Here is a 12,025-nt window from a genome sequence, read left to right on the forward strand (position 1 = left end):
GCCCTCTCTCGCCCTGTCGCCATCACCCTCTCTCTTACCCTGTCGCCCTCACCCTCTCTCTTACCCTGTCGCCCTCACCCTCTCTTTTACCCTGTCGCCCTCATCCTCTCTCTTACCCTGTCGCCCTCACCCTCTCTCTCACCCTGTCGCCCTCTCTCTCTCTCACCCTGTCGCCCTCTCCCTCTCTCTCTCACCCTGTCGCCCTCTCTCTCACCCTGTTGCCCTCTCTCTCACCCTGTCGCCCTCTCTCTCTCACACCCTGTCGCCCTCTCTCTCTCACCCTGTCGCCCTCTCTCTCTCACCCTGTCGCCCTCTCTCTCTCACCCTGTCGCCCTCTCTCTCTCACCCTGTCGCCCTCTCTCTCTCACCCTGTCGCCCTTTCTCTCTCTCACCCTGTCGCCCTTTCTCTCTCTCACCCTGTCGCCCTTTCTCTCTCTCACCCTGTCGCCCTCTCTCTCTCACCCTGTCGCCCTCTCTCTCTCTCACCCTGTCGCCCTCTCTCTCTCACCCTGTCGCCCTCTCTCTCTCACCCTGTCGCCCTCTCTCTCTCACCCTGTCGCCCTCTCTCTCTCACCCTGTCGCCCTCTCTCTCACCCTGTCGCCCTCTCTCTCTCTCAACCTGTCGCCCTCTCTCTCCGTCTCCCTGTCGTGCTCTCTCATTCTCTGTGTGTGTGTGTGTGTGTCTCTCTCTCTCTGTGTGTCTTTGTGTCTCTCTCTCTGTGTGTCTGTGTGTCTCTCTCTCTGTGTCTCTGTGTCTCTCTCTCTCTGTGTGTCTCTCTCTGTGTCTCTCTCTCTGTGTGTCTGTGTGTGTCTCTCTGTGTGTGTCTCTCTGTGTGTGTCTCACCCACACTCTCTCTCTCACACACTCTGAATCTCTTATTTACCCTATATATCTTACTTGCCCTATACTACACCGAAATAACCTATACTGCTTTCTTCCAGATCTGACTCAAGCTTCACACGGAAGACATCGGAACCCTCCCTAACCCAGAAGACAGGTAAGGAACACCTCCCCTCCAATGTATAACATTGCGGGAATGAGGGTACCTGGACATTGAGGGACTGCGGATCAGGTAAGATCCCAGACGGGATTGCTGCTTTAGATATTGTGAAGCGGGGACATCCAGACACTGGTTAAGGGGTTCAGGAAACTAGTCATTCACACCTGGCTTTTATTTCTAGATCCGACATGTACACACCACAAACACACACACACACACACACACACACACACACACACACACACACACACACACACACACACACACACACACACACACACACACACACCAAGGACTAATTGTAGTATAATGTAATACAATAAATACATTTATGTCCAAAAACGAATGTTGTTCTGACTAGGAATTTATTAAATGTATTTTATTTATATATTTTATTTTAAAGCGGGGTTGGGGGCGGGACTAGGTGGCGAGTAGATTTTTTGGTTGGGCGAGTAGATTTTTGGGTGATTTGTCGAACACTGTATATATATATATATATATATCTTAAATATTCAGTAAGATCTTTTATTTCATAACTAGGCTTTTGGTGCTACTTTTGGCAGCAACTTTGTCGGTTTAAGAAAAGAAAGGAGAATGACATCCCCTTAGGCTGGGTGAATTTCTTATTTTATTTCTGTTTAATGTTTGTAAGGTAAATACCCTTCCTCTTTTTTGCTTTTACTTTGAGTTGGAGAACTGTCAACAAAGACTTGTATTGTTTGCTTCCTCACAGCTGGGCAGGGGAGCGGGTTGTGTCTGTCCCTGCCAAGCAGCATTGCTTCTCTCTCTCATTTGCACACAGGGCTTCCTTTCACAGCCCCTTCCCCCTCCTAGGATGTGTTTACAGCAGCTTCAGCATCCAAATGGGTGTCAGGAACTGAGAGCTCAGACAGCATGGGAAGAAAAAAGCACTCTGGGATAACCCATTAAGTACTGTAGGGAATCAAACGACTCATTCCAAAGCAATGTGTTGTTCACTCCACCACTAGGCCTGACTTAATGTGACTGCTCTGAATATCTTTTATAACAATTTGCTTGTTGGAACTTGTAAGACCGTATTGCATGGCCAGCATTGAGAAGGCTAAAAATATACCTGCTTTTCTTTATTTGTTTGTGTTTAGGAAATAGCAGTTAGCATTATTATTTAGTCTTACAATATCAATTTGTCAGGCTTATATTTTTTTACCAAACCTGGTAAAAACCTGTTATTTCTCCTCAAACGAAGAATGCGAATAGGTCTGATTCCTTGTGGAACACCCCTATTAGCCCCCCCACCCCCCCGCCGGCCCCAACAGGAGATAGATGGTCTTATGGTGTTGGTGTGCTCACTTGATGTTATTCCAGAAGCCTGGGCCTCTGCATATAGGGAGCTTGCAGGAAGGGTATCTTGGTATTGTCCAATGCTACATGCAATGTGACAAAATACACAGTAAATAGTATATAGTTAAATACGTAAATAATAATATTCTCATGAGTAATGGTCATTTAGTTAAACCCTTTGACCAAAGTGTTATAAGCCTGCAAGCCATGTCAAGGCATAACCAAATTTCCAGGTCCTAGCACTAAACTGTGAAACTTCTCTTTTACCTCTGTTGGAAAGATTATGACCGCAGTTGGTCTGTCCGCACAGCAAAATGAAAAAAACTACTACTTTAAAAAGTGCGGAGGGATGAGCTTAAACCCTGGGAGGAGGGGCCACTAACCTCCAAACAGCTGATGCCAGTTGGAAATTGAAATGAACAAATACACAATCCCAGCAAGCTCAGAACCCCAAATGCAACCACATCATATGCATATGTAGCCCTCTTTCCCTTTTGCCAAGGCGGGTCTACTAGTGCTGCATATACCTGTAGGCTCACAGAGATCTGAGCCTCCGCAACTGGGAGCGTGGGGCAATGAATATTTAATTGGCAGCGCCTCTACCTGCCCAGGATCCCAATACTATGAGATAACCCCAGACAGGAAATAGTAACAGCTCTTAGATTAACTTGATAACCTTTACTACATGTGTTACACAGAATGCACATGAATAATAATCAACACGGTTAACCATAACCATTCCCCTCAGGATAAGCATTGACCCACCAAAGTGTATTCCCACACCGTGTCCAATATACCGACCCAGTCCCTTGGTCACTTAACCCCTGAGTGTCACCAAAGAACCCACCTCTAAGGCGTGATCAGCGCCTGTAAGATACCGGTATGTTGGTGCACTTATGAAATAGACTAATCTGGGGATGGGGAAAGGGAAGGGGAAAGGGGAGCTCCCGCGTCAGCAAAGTAAGGATAGTATTTAAATCAAATAACACACAGACTGGTGCAATAGAGGATATATACTATAGTGACAACATAAACAGACAGACAAGTTCCTCCTTGAATGCACTCAGAAAGGTAAATCAGAGTGGTATGGTTGATAACATTAAAAACCTTTTAATCACCAAATAGTATTTGGTGATTAAAGGGTTTTTAATGTTATCAACCATACCACTCTGATTTACCTTTCTGAGTGCATTCAAGGAGGAACTTGTCTATCTGTTTATGTTGGCACTTATGAAATACCTGCCGGGCGCTCCAGCCCCCGGACACGCTGACTACTTCAAAAAGGATTCGCCGTTCCTCAAGGTCCTCAGCGAGATCCTGAACTCCACAGAAGAGGTTGGCCGGATGACAGTCCAATAGTCTGGTCCCAGACTAGGAATATCAGATTACTCGGCTTCAGCAGCTTTGTCCCTGACTGTTACTGAATACTACAGGCAAGGTCCCTAAAACAAAGGGCTGTCCCTACAGCAACCACAAGCTGGAGGTGACTCGGGGCATTAACTGGGGCCTAGGAGTATACTGACCTAATGCAGAGGGTCACTGACCCCTGCATACGCACCTCCTCCCCTCTCTAGCTCCCAGGATCAACTGACTCACCCTTGCAGCGGTTCAAACTGTTACAACCGTCTCCAGCGGAATCTTGTCGCGCGATTGGCTGACATGCGTCACATGTCTCAGGTTCCTCAGGCTCATGGGACTTGTAGTTCCCTACTAAACCTGTCTCTATGGGCCGCCGCGTGCACCCTGCGCATTGCGCCTGCACAACCTGACATGGCCGCCGCCCTGCGCGAACCTTACACAATATGGCGACACTTTGCTACGGAAGCCGCTGACGACGCGATCGCCATAGATGCAGCCGCTTCGCTTCCCCCAGCTGCCCTCACCTGATCCTCCCCACCGGAGCCCAAGGGGAATCCCCGACCGCCGCGGAGGTTAGTGCCAGAAGATCTAAAGGTAATAACCCAGAGGGGGACCTGGCTACACATATATATTTATGTCAAAAGGAGTGCTTCTGAGCGTGGCCAAATGTATACAACAAAAGACAGAAAAATCCAACAATAATAATAATATTCTCATAAAAGCGTTATAAGCCTGCAAGCCATAACCAAATGTGCAGGTCCTAACACTAAACTGTAAGTAAAAGAGAAGTTTGACAGTTTAGTGTTAGGACCTGCAAATTATTGAAGTATTTAACTATATACTATTTACTATGTATTTTGTCACATTGGATGTGACATTGGGCTTGTCTGACTTTTGTTGTATACATTTGATCAATCTCCGTAGCACTCCTTTTGACACAAATATATATGTATATGATGTGGTGGGTTTTGGGGTTGTGAGCTTGCTGGGATTGTGTGTTTGTTAATATCTTGGTATGGTGCAGCGCCTCCACCTGTAGGGGCTCTGCCATAAGCAGGTGTTCACCCCCCACAGGAACTCTTATTGAAAAGGAACCAGTAGGGAGTACAAGTAACACCAGGGATTTATTTGAGTCAGGGTACAGGTAGCAATTAGTCCATATTCATGCCCCTTATATTCCATCCTTAGGCCGTGATACATCAACCCTTTCTTGGGCCGATAGGCCTCCATCATCCTGGACCTTTAGTCGTGTCCTCGCCCAGGGGCATCATCCCTCCCCTGGGCAGGACTAGACTCAGAAGAAGTCAGATCCAGCACTGGAACAAGGCAGACAGTAGCCCCACCAGGGAATGGATTCCCAGGGACTGCCCTAATTTGCATGGGAGTCCCTTTTTATACTAGGGTTGTAAATAGCTCCTCTGCCCCATAAATTGGGCAGGTCACACTAGAGCAAGCCCACTCCATTGGCCTGTGACTCTTAACTGTTTTCAGGCATGTGCCTGAAAACTACAACATAACTTATGGGGAATCTATCTCACATGCTAGGCCATGTGCTAATGGTTTAACTCTATCTAGCACTGCCTGCTATTACCAGGGCTTAGGCCATGCCTATAGTGCCGTCGATGGCAACACATTACCCGTCGCCACCGGCGAAAGTTATATTTCGCCGGGCGTTGCGTGTTTCCGGCAATTTGATTGGTTCAAGGGCCGTCACGTGACGCGACAGCCCTTGAAAAATCAAATTTTGCCGGCAACCAGTTTTCGCGACGTCGCTTTGTCGCCGTCACGCGCACCATAAGCGCACGCGTCAGCAGCGGCAATGCATTTGTTTTCGCCCGACTCGCGTCGCCAGCACTATAAGCACGGCCTTACAATGCTAGGCTAGAGACATATAGGTAGGGTTGCCTGGTGTCCGGTATTTGGTTACCCTGTCCGGTAAAAAATTAGAGATAATACCGGACATGTATGTGTGCGGGGGAGAGGGGGGGACATGTATGTGTATGCCGGTATTACATCTCTGAACTTAGTAACCAATCGTGGGATTTCCTCTGAGAAGGGAGAAAGCTGGGATGCCGCTGCTAGGGGGCTGGGCAGTTTCCTCCATTCTGATTGGCAGCATTACACAGCAGCAGCCAATCAGAAGGAGGTGGCAGGAGCCTGGGGGATGGGGCTATAGAGCGTGGGGAAAGCATTTAACAGAGAGGTGAGTCTGTGTCCTGTCTTGTTTTGTCCTGTGTGTGTGGGTGTGTGTTGTACTTGTACCGTTTTGTTTGTGTGTTTTCTCTGGCTGTCCTGTGGGGGGGATGACAGGGAGGCGGCGGGGGAGAGAGGATGATGGGAGGGGGAGAGAGGATGGGGGGAGGGAGAGAGAGGATGAAGAGAGGGGGGAGGGGAGAAAGGATGAAGGAAGGGGGAGATAGAGAGAGAATGAACGAGGGGGCCCAGGTGGAGGTTTTTTGTTGCCTTTTTCACCCACCATAACAAACTGTATATGGTAAACTTACCCAGCCTAGAAATATTGCAAAGCAAGTATAAACCAAACTCACACTGACGATACCCATCAAGGTTGAAACATGTCTGTGAGTGGTGTGACTTGCTTTGCTAGTCCCATGCTGTGCTTAAAAGCTATGTGAACGGCGATGCATTTGCTTAAATGGGCTCCATGTGAATGGATATTCCAGGCAAAAGGTGACACGTGTGCTTATTTGCATGTCATTTCCCAGAATCCCTTGCAGCAGTGGAAGCACTGTATTCTAGGTGATAATGGTTGAAAGGCAGGGTTGCAGACCTGTCTTAGGCTAAGGCCCTGCTGCATCAGACAGCGCGCCCGCACTGCATAAAGGTGGCGCGTGTAGGGCACTTCAGCTCTATCTGCGGTCCATAGAGAGCATTTTTGCAAGGGGGGGGGGGGGCATGGCCAAAACGGGTTGGAGGGCGCGGCCATAACGGGGGCGGGCCAAAACACAAGCACAACAAAGCAGCTCATAGAACTCACAGCACACACACAGTATGCTCTCTAGGCAGGCAAATTAACTATTTATTAGTGAAGGCAAGTGGTGGAAGAAGAACTCTCATCATTAATGATATCTAGGACACACTGTACAACAACAATAGTTAGTGGCACTGGAGATGTCACAACGAAAGTGATGTGAATACATTTGCAGGCATTCACTGATATGAGCCAACTGCCTTCATGTAATCTCACCACTGTGCCCAATCAGTAGAACAGTACATTAACTGGCTTCCTTGTAAAGCACTTGTGTTATCGCAAGTTCCTCCTCCGCTCCCTACCACACCATGTGACGCGTCGTCGCTCGGGATTACAATTCTATTGCATCCCCTGCTGGCTGACGCGTAACAGCATGTAGTGAGCCCTGCAGTGAGGAGGGACAGGGACCGGCGCGGGAGGATACAAGCAGACGGTGAGTAGCACGCACGCGCTGCCGGACGCAGCAGGACCCAGGCCTAAGACATGTGAATGTGCTCACAATTTATATATACACACATCCACATACATACATACATACACACATACATACACACACATACGTACAATCCGCATACACACCTGATAAACAGAAGGGTATTTGTGAAACCAATAGAATTAACTGTAGATTTAAAGAGCTTGGTCGGTGCTCTGAGACACGATCAACTATAACACAAAAAAGAAACAAGAAGTCTTAAAATGAGCACTCAAAATATCCTTGAAAAATGTTCACTTTAATATATTCAATTATAACACCTTAAAACATATAAAACAAAGCGGTACCCCAAAATACAGAGTAAGTGCCAACCATACACTGCAAAGACATGGGTCTAAACCTACATGCAAATATTACAATAATACAGCTAGATGTACAGTATGAGATGAAACTCAGGGAAACGAATACCCTGAGTCATCAGGACCGTCCTGTCAATAATGTGAATTTGACCTAAAGGACACACAATTAATAACTAAGGACTAGATATGACAAACAGAACACACACACACCAGAAGATATGAGTCACAAACATGAGGTAACCCCCAGAAAAAGTTGGAAAACTGGAGTGTGTGGGGAAAAAAAGGTAAATGATGATAGTCCATACTCCATGTATAAAAGGATCTGCTCATTAAAGATTAAATAGTGTCCTGGTGGGTTCCTTAGAAAGGATCTTATCGTCAGAATCACATACAAAAAGTTATTCATAGCACAAGAGGGGCAAAATAATGTATTGAATACTTACCCACATATCAGATACTATGAGCAATCGGAGATCTGGCATCTTTCTGTGGTTTCAAAACGAAAAGGTGCGGTGCCTGAAGTGGGTCAGTTCCAATGGTCAGCAGTAGCGGCTGGTACACATCGTAATGCCTTCGGGTCCGCAGCAGCTCACACTCTACACGTGTTTCACCATAACAGCTTCTTCACGGAGTGCAGAGACAGCTGAGAGGCAGGTACAATTTAACCGAAAGTGAGGATGATGGTCAAGGCGTTTCCGACAAAATTCTCTATCATCATTGGTTGAAACATTATAACGGGATAATTAATTATCACAGGTGAGTGTGTACGTGCACAACGAGACTCGGAAAAGTCTCCGTAACCACCTTGTAGCACCGCCCAAGTATCCAGCTACCTCCGCGTCATGCAGGAATGGCAGTCGGAGAACAGATGAACACAAAGGAAGCCCGACATCATTACTCGGGTGCAAATTCACTTCTGCATCATGTCACCAGGGCTAAACCAATAGTAATTAACTCCATCGGCACACCAATCGGTCCACAGAAGTTACTCCATCCCACACAGCCTACACTGCAACCTCACAGTTACGACCAGCAGTAGCCGACGTCAGCACGTTATGCAAAAGTGGGGAGCGTAGCTGAAATCCCCAGGCTGTAGTACTGCACATGATTTCATCTGAGATATCAATCTTTGTAGTTCATCCCAAGATACTGCATTAACCATTTCCTCAAGTGAAAGAAATAGATGACGGGAGAGTACTTAATCGGAAACATTGTATAAACTTCTGCACAAATCACTCATCGAGAAACGATGAATATGTACTAAACATACTATGAAATATGTACAGAATAGGACACATGGGTAAACAGGACAACAAAATAGCAAATCTAAGCAAGTGATCAACACTGACGCTATAGTAATGCTTAGTTCACAAAAACATGGCGAAACCTAGATAGTCGTTAAGCCCCATGGGTATCATAGATTCAAGCTGGACGATCCATCTAGTCTTTCTCTCTGTAAAAGTGCCTTCTCTAAATCACCTCCTCTAATCCCCAAAGATACCTTGTCTATTGCAACGGCTGACAACAGACTTGGGTTAGAGTCATGCTTTAATAAAAAATGTCGGGCCACTGAGGTGATCTTTTTGAAGGCATTTAGATCCTTCTGTGCATTCCGTATATTCCTGCCATGTTCTAAAACTCTGAACCTCACTTCCCTTGTTATCATTCCCATGTATATTAATTTACAGGGACAGGTCAGATAATATACAACCCCTTTACTCTTACAGTTCATTAATGAGTAAATATTAGAACTATGATTCCCTGAGCTATCTGGGAATTTATCAGTTTGGTTCATGTATTGGCAAGCTCAACAATTATTGCACTTGAAAGAATCCCTTTTTAGCAAACAGTCATAAAATGCGGATTGATATGTGTGATATAGTGATATAGTGACTCTTGATGAGTTTCTCTAAGGCTAAGGCCACGCTGCCTCAGTCAGCGCGCCTGCACTGCAGACAGGCGGGGCGCTGACAGACACAGAACGCGATATGCGGTCTGTAGGGGGCGGGAGTGGGAGTGGGGGGCGTGGTTTGAGCGGAGGGACCCGCTACTCCCCCCCTCCCTCCACGGGCTCGGGCTGCAGGAGGGAGCTGCTGCGGGTTGCTGTAAAGTAAGCAGCTCCCTCCCCCTTCTGACACAAACGACACACACACCCCCCTACCTTGTGTAGGAAGCTGCCTGATGACAGCTCCCGTCGCTGATTGGCTCATAAGCGCACCACGTGATGCGTCACCGCTCGGGATCACAATTTTCTTGCATCCCCAGGCGGCTGACGCGTCACAGCGTGTAGTGAGCCAGCAGCGAGGGGGGACCGGGACCTGCTCGGGAGGATTCCCCTGCTGGTGGGGAACGATCACGCGGCCGCCCTCGCCGCCGTGCGCAGCGGGTCCCAGCGCTAAGGTTCGTTGATCTTCTACTCGTCATAGTCACATGGTCACCCAAAACTGATCTTAAGTCTGGATCTGTCAGAAGTATCCCCCAATGTTTCTGGATGATACCTCGTAGTTGTGACCACTGTTGACTATATGTACCCACAAATCTAATTTTATGATCACTTTGGGCACAAGCAGGTGATCTCTCCTACATTTACGGCCTTTGATAATATCCTTAATCTCTTCTTCCTAAGCATTTCGTGGTCGTATAACCTCATCAGGGAGTAGTAAGGCTTTATTTCTACCTGCACTTTATATGGCACAACTTTTTTTCCATTGGTTCATTAAAATTCCTTCTTTACATGTTAGATTAGATCTGGCAGCAATATTTAAAGCAAACCAAAAATACTTTTAACACCACTGTTTATATGCGCACATATACGCACACACTTGCACATTTACACACATACATATACAAATACGCGCACACATAAACGAAGGCGGCCGCACAAACGTTTACGCACTCACATGCATTCATAGACGCAAGAATGCATACATATGCACATATACGTAAGCACACATGCACATACATGCACGCGTGCATGTATACACAGACGCACACGCGCACTCATGTTATATATGTATTTTTGTTTACATATGTGTATGTGTGTCTCAAACAAAATCAAATGGCAGGGGGTGGACCCCACATGTCTTGGCCAGGTTTAAATTTTTTTTTTTAGGGTTTTTATCTTTACTTGTTTGGGGTCATACTAACCTCCGAAATAAAGTGGAGGTTTTAATGGTTTATTTTGGTAAATCCATCTCCATAATCATCAGAAGCGCGGTAATCATAATGTGCCTCCATCCAAAATGATTATCTTCTGTAAAGATCACAAAGATAGTATTGCTAGGGTAACCCCCGAAATCAATAGCTGGTCATTCCCAGTTTTACATACATATATACGCGTGCACACAGATTCAAAGAAGGATGCCCCTCTGTAAAATTGAATTTTATAATCCAACACTACTTGCTGGCTAGCAATGCTTTGGAAATCTGCAGGGGGTAGGGGGGCAAGAGATGCTAGAACACATGCACTGTGTTTTGATGTTTGTTTTAAAGCAGCAGTCCAAGCAATATCCTACATGTGCGTTTTTTTTAATAAATCAATTCTGTACTATGAGAAAATACTTGTAGCATTAAAAAAATTATTTTTAAAGACATTTTTACGGTTTCTAATGTAGGAAGCATTTCCAAAGTGACCGCTGAATTGCTGCCATTTAAAAAAAAAATTTAACTTTTTTTTATTATTATTATTTATTTATTTAATTAAGTGGCGCCCGGCCGGAGTCATAGCGGGCCACACAGAGAGGCCAGGTGGGCCGCATGCGGCCCGCGGGCCGTATGTTGTGCAGCCCGCGGGCCGTATGTTGTGCAGCCCGTACGTTGTGCAGCCCTGCTCTAGTAACTGCCCAGTCAATCATATTCCAGGACTACATTGCCCAAAATGCTGTGCAAGAACTGAATTTAAAAAAACCCAGAGCAAGCGATCTATTACAGTCGATTACAGGAGAATGGATTGATCTGCAGCTTAGCTAATCACTTGTCAGTGTGCAGATTCTATTGATGCACATATTGAATGGGAAAAAATATATATATTTTTTTGTAAAACTGCAGTTTGAACTGCAGCTTTAAAGGGGCAATCCAGCCTAGGACGAAAGTGAATTAGGGACAGTTTAAAGTGTGATGTAGCTGATTAAGAAAGAAAAGAATTGGACAAACATAAGTAGTTTAAGTTTCTAAAATTTTCATGCATAAACAAATGGTTTGGAGGGAGTTTGATGAATGGCATATGATCTTGTCCTTAAAATAAATAATTTAGTCTTGGCTTTGTTCGCAATGTAATTGACGGTGCCATCATTAGTCAAACACAAGTATTTTACCTGAATCCAGTGTTCCTGACAAGAAATTATTCATATTAATTCTTCACAAGAACTGCCCCTTTAAAACAAAACATTGCTGGAGGATTTTGCAGAAGCCTTATGATCTGCAACTCTGCAACAATCACCTCCATTGTTTCTATATAAAGTAGAACGCCTCGCTGACCATTTTAATTTCCATTGTAAAATTAACGTTTTGACTCTACCATAGTGAAATATGCATACATATTTATTCTTCTTAAAGAAAACAATCA

The 12,025-nt window shown here is 45.7% G+C and overlaps 1 protein-coding gene across 2 annotated transcripts in view; it reads left to right on the plus strand.

The window, feature by feature from the left end:
• CLASP2 (cytoplasmic linker associated protein 2) overlaps nt 1-12,025 on the plus strand; it is a 245,503-nt gene that overhangs the window by 14,907 nt on the left and 218,571 nt on the right. The window lies entirely within an intron of this gene.

This window comes from Ascaphus truei, chromosome 2 (assembly GCF_040206685.1).
Source record: "Ascaphus truei isolate aAscTru1 chromosome 2, aAscTru1.hap1, whole genome shotgun sequence".
Taxonomy (NCBI): Eukaryota; Metazoa; Chordata; class Amphibia; order Anura; family Ascaphidae; genus Ascaphus; species Ascaphus truei.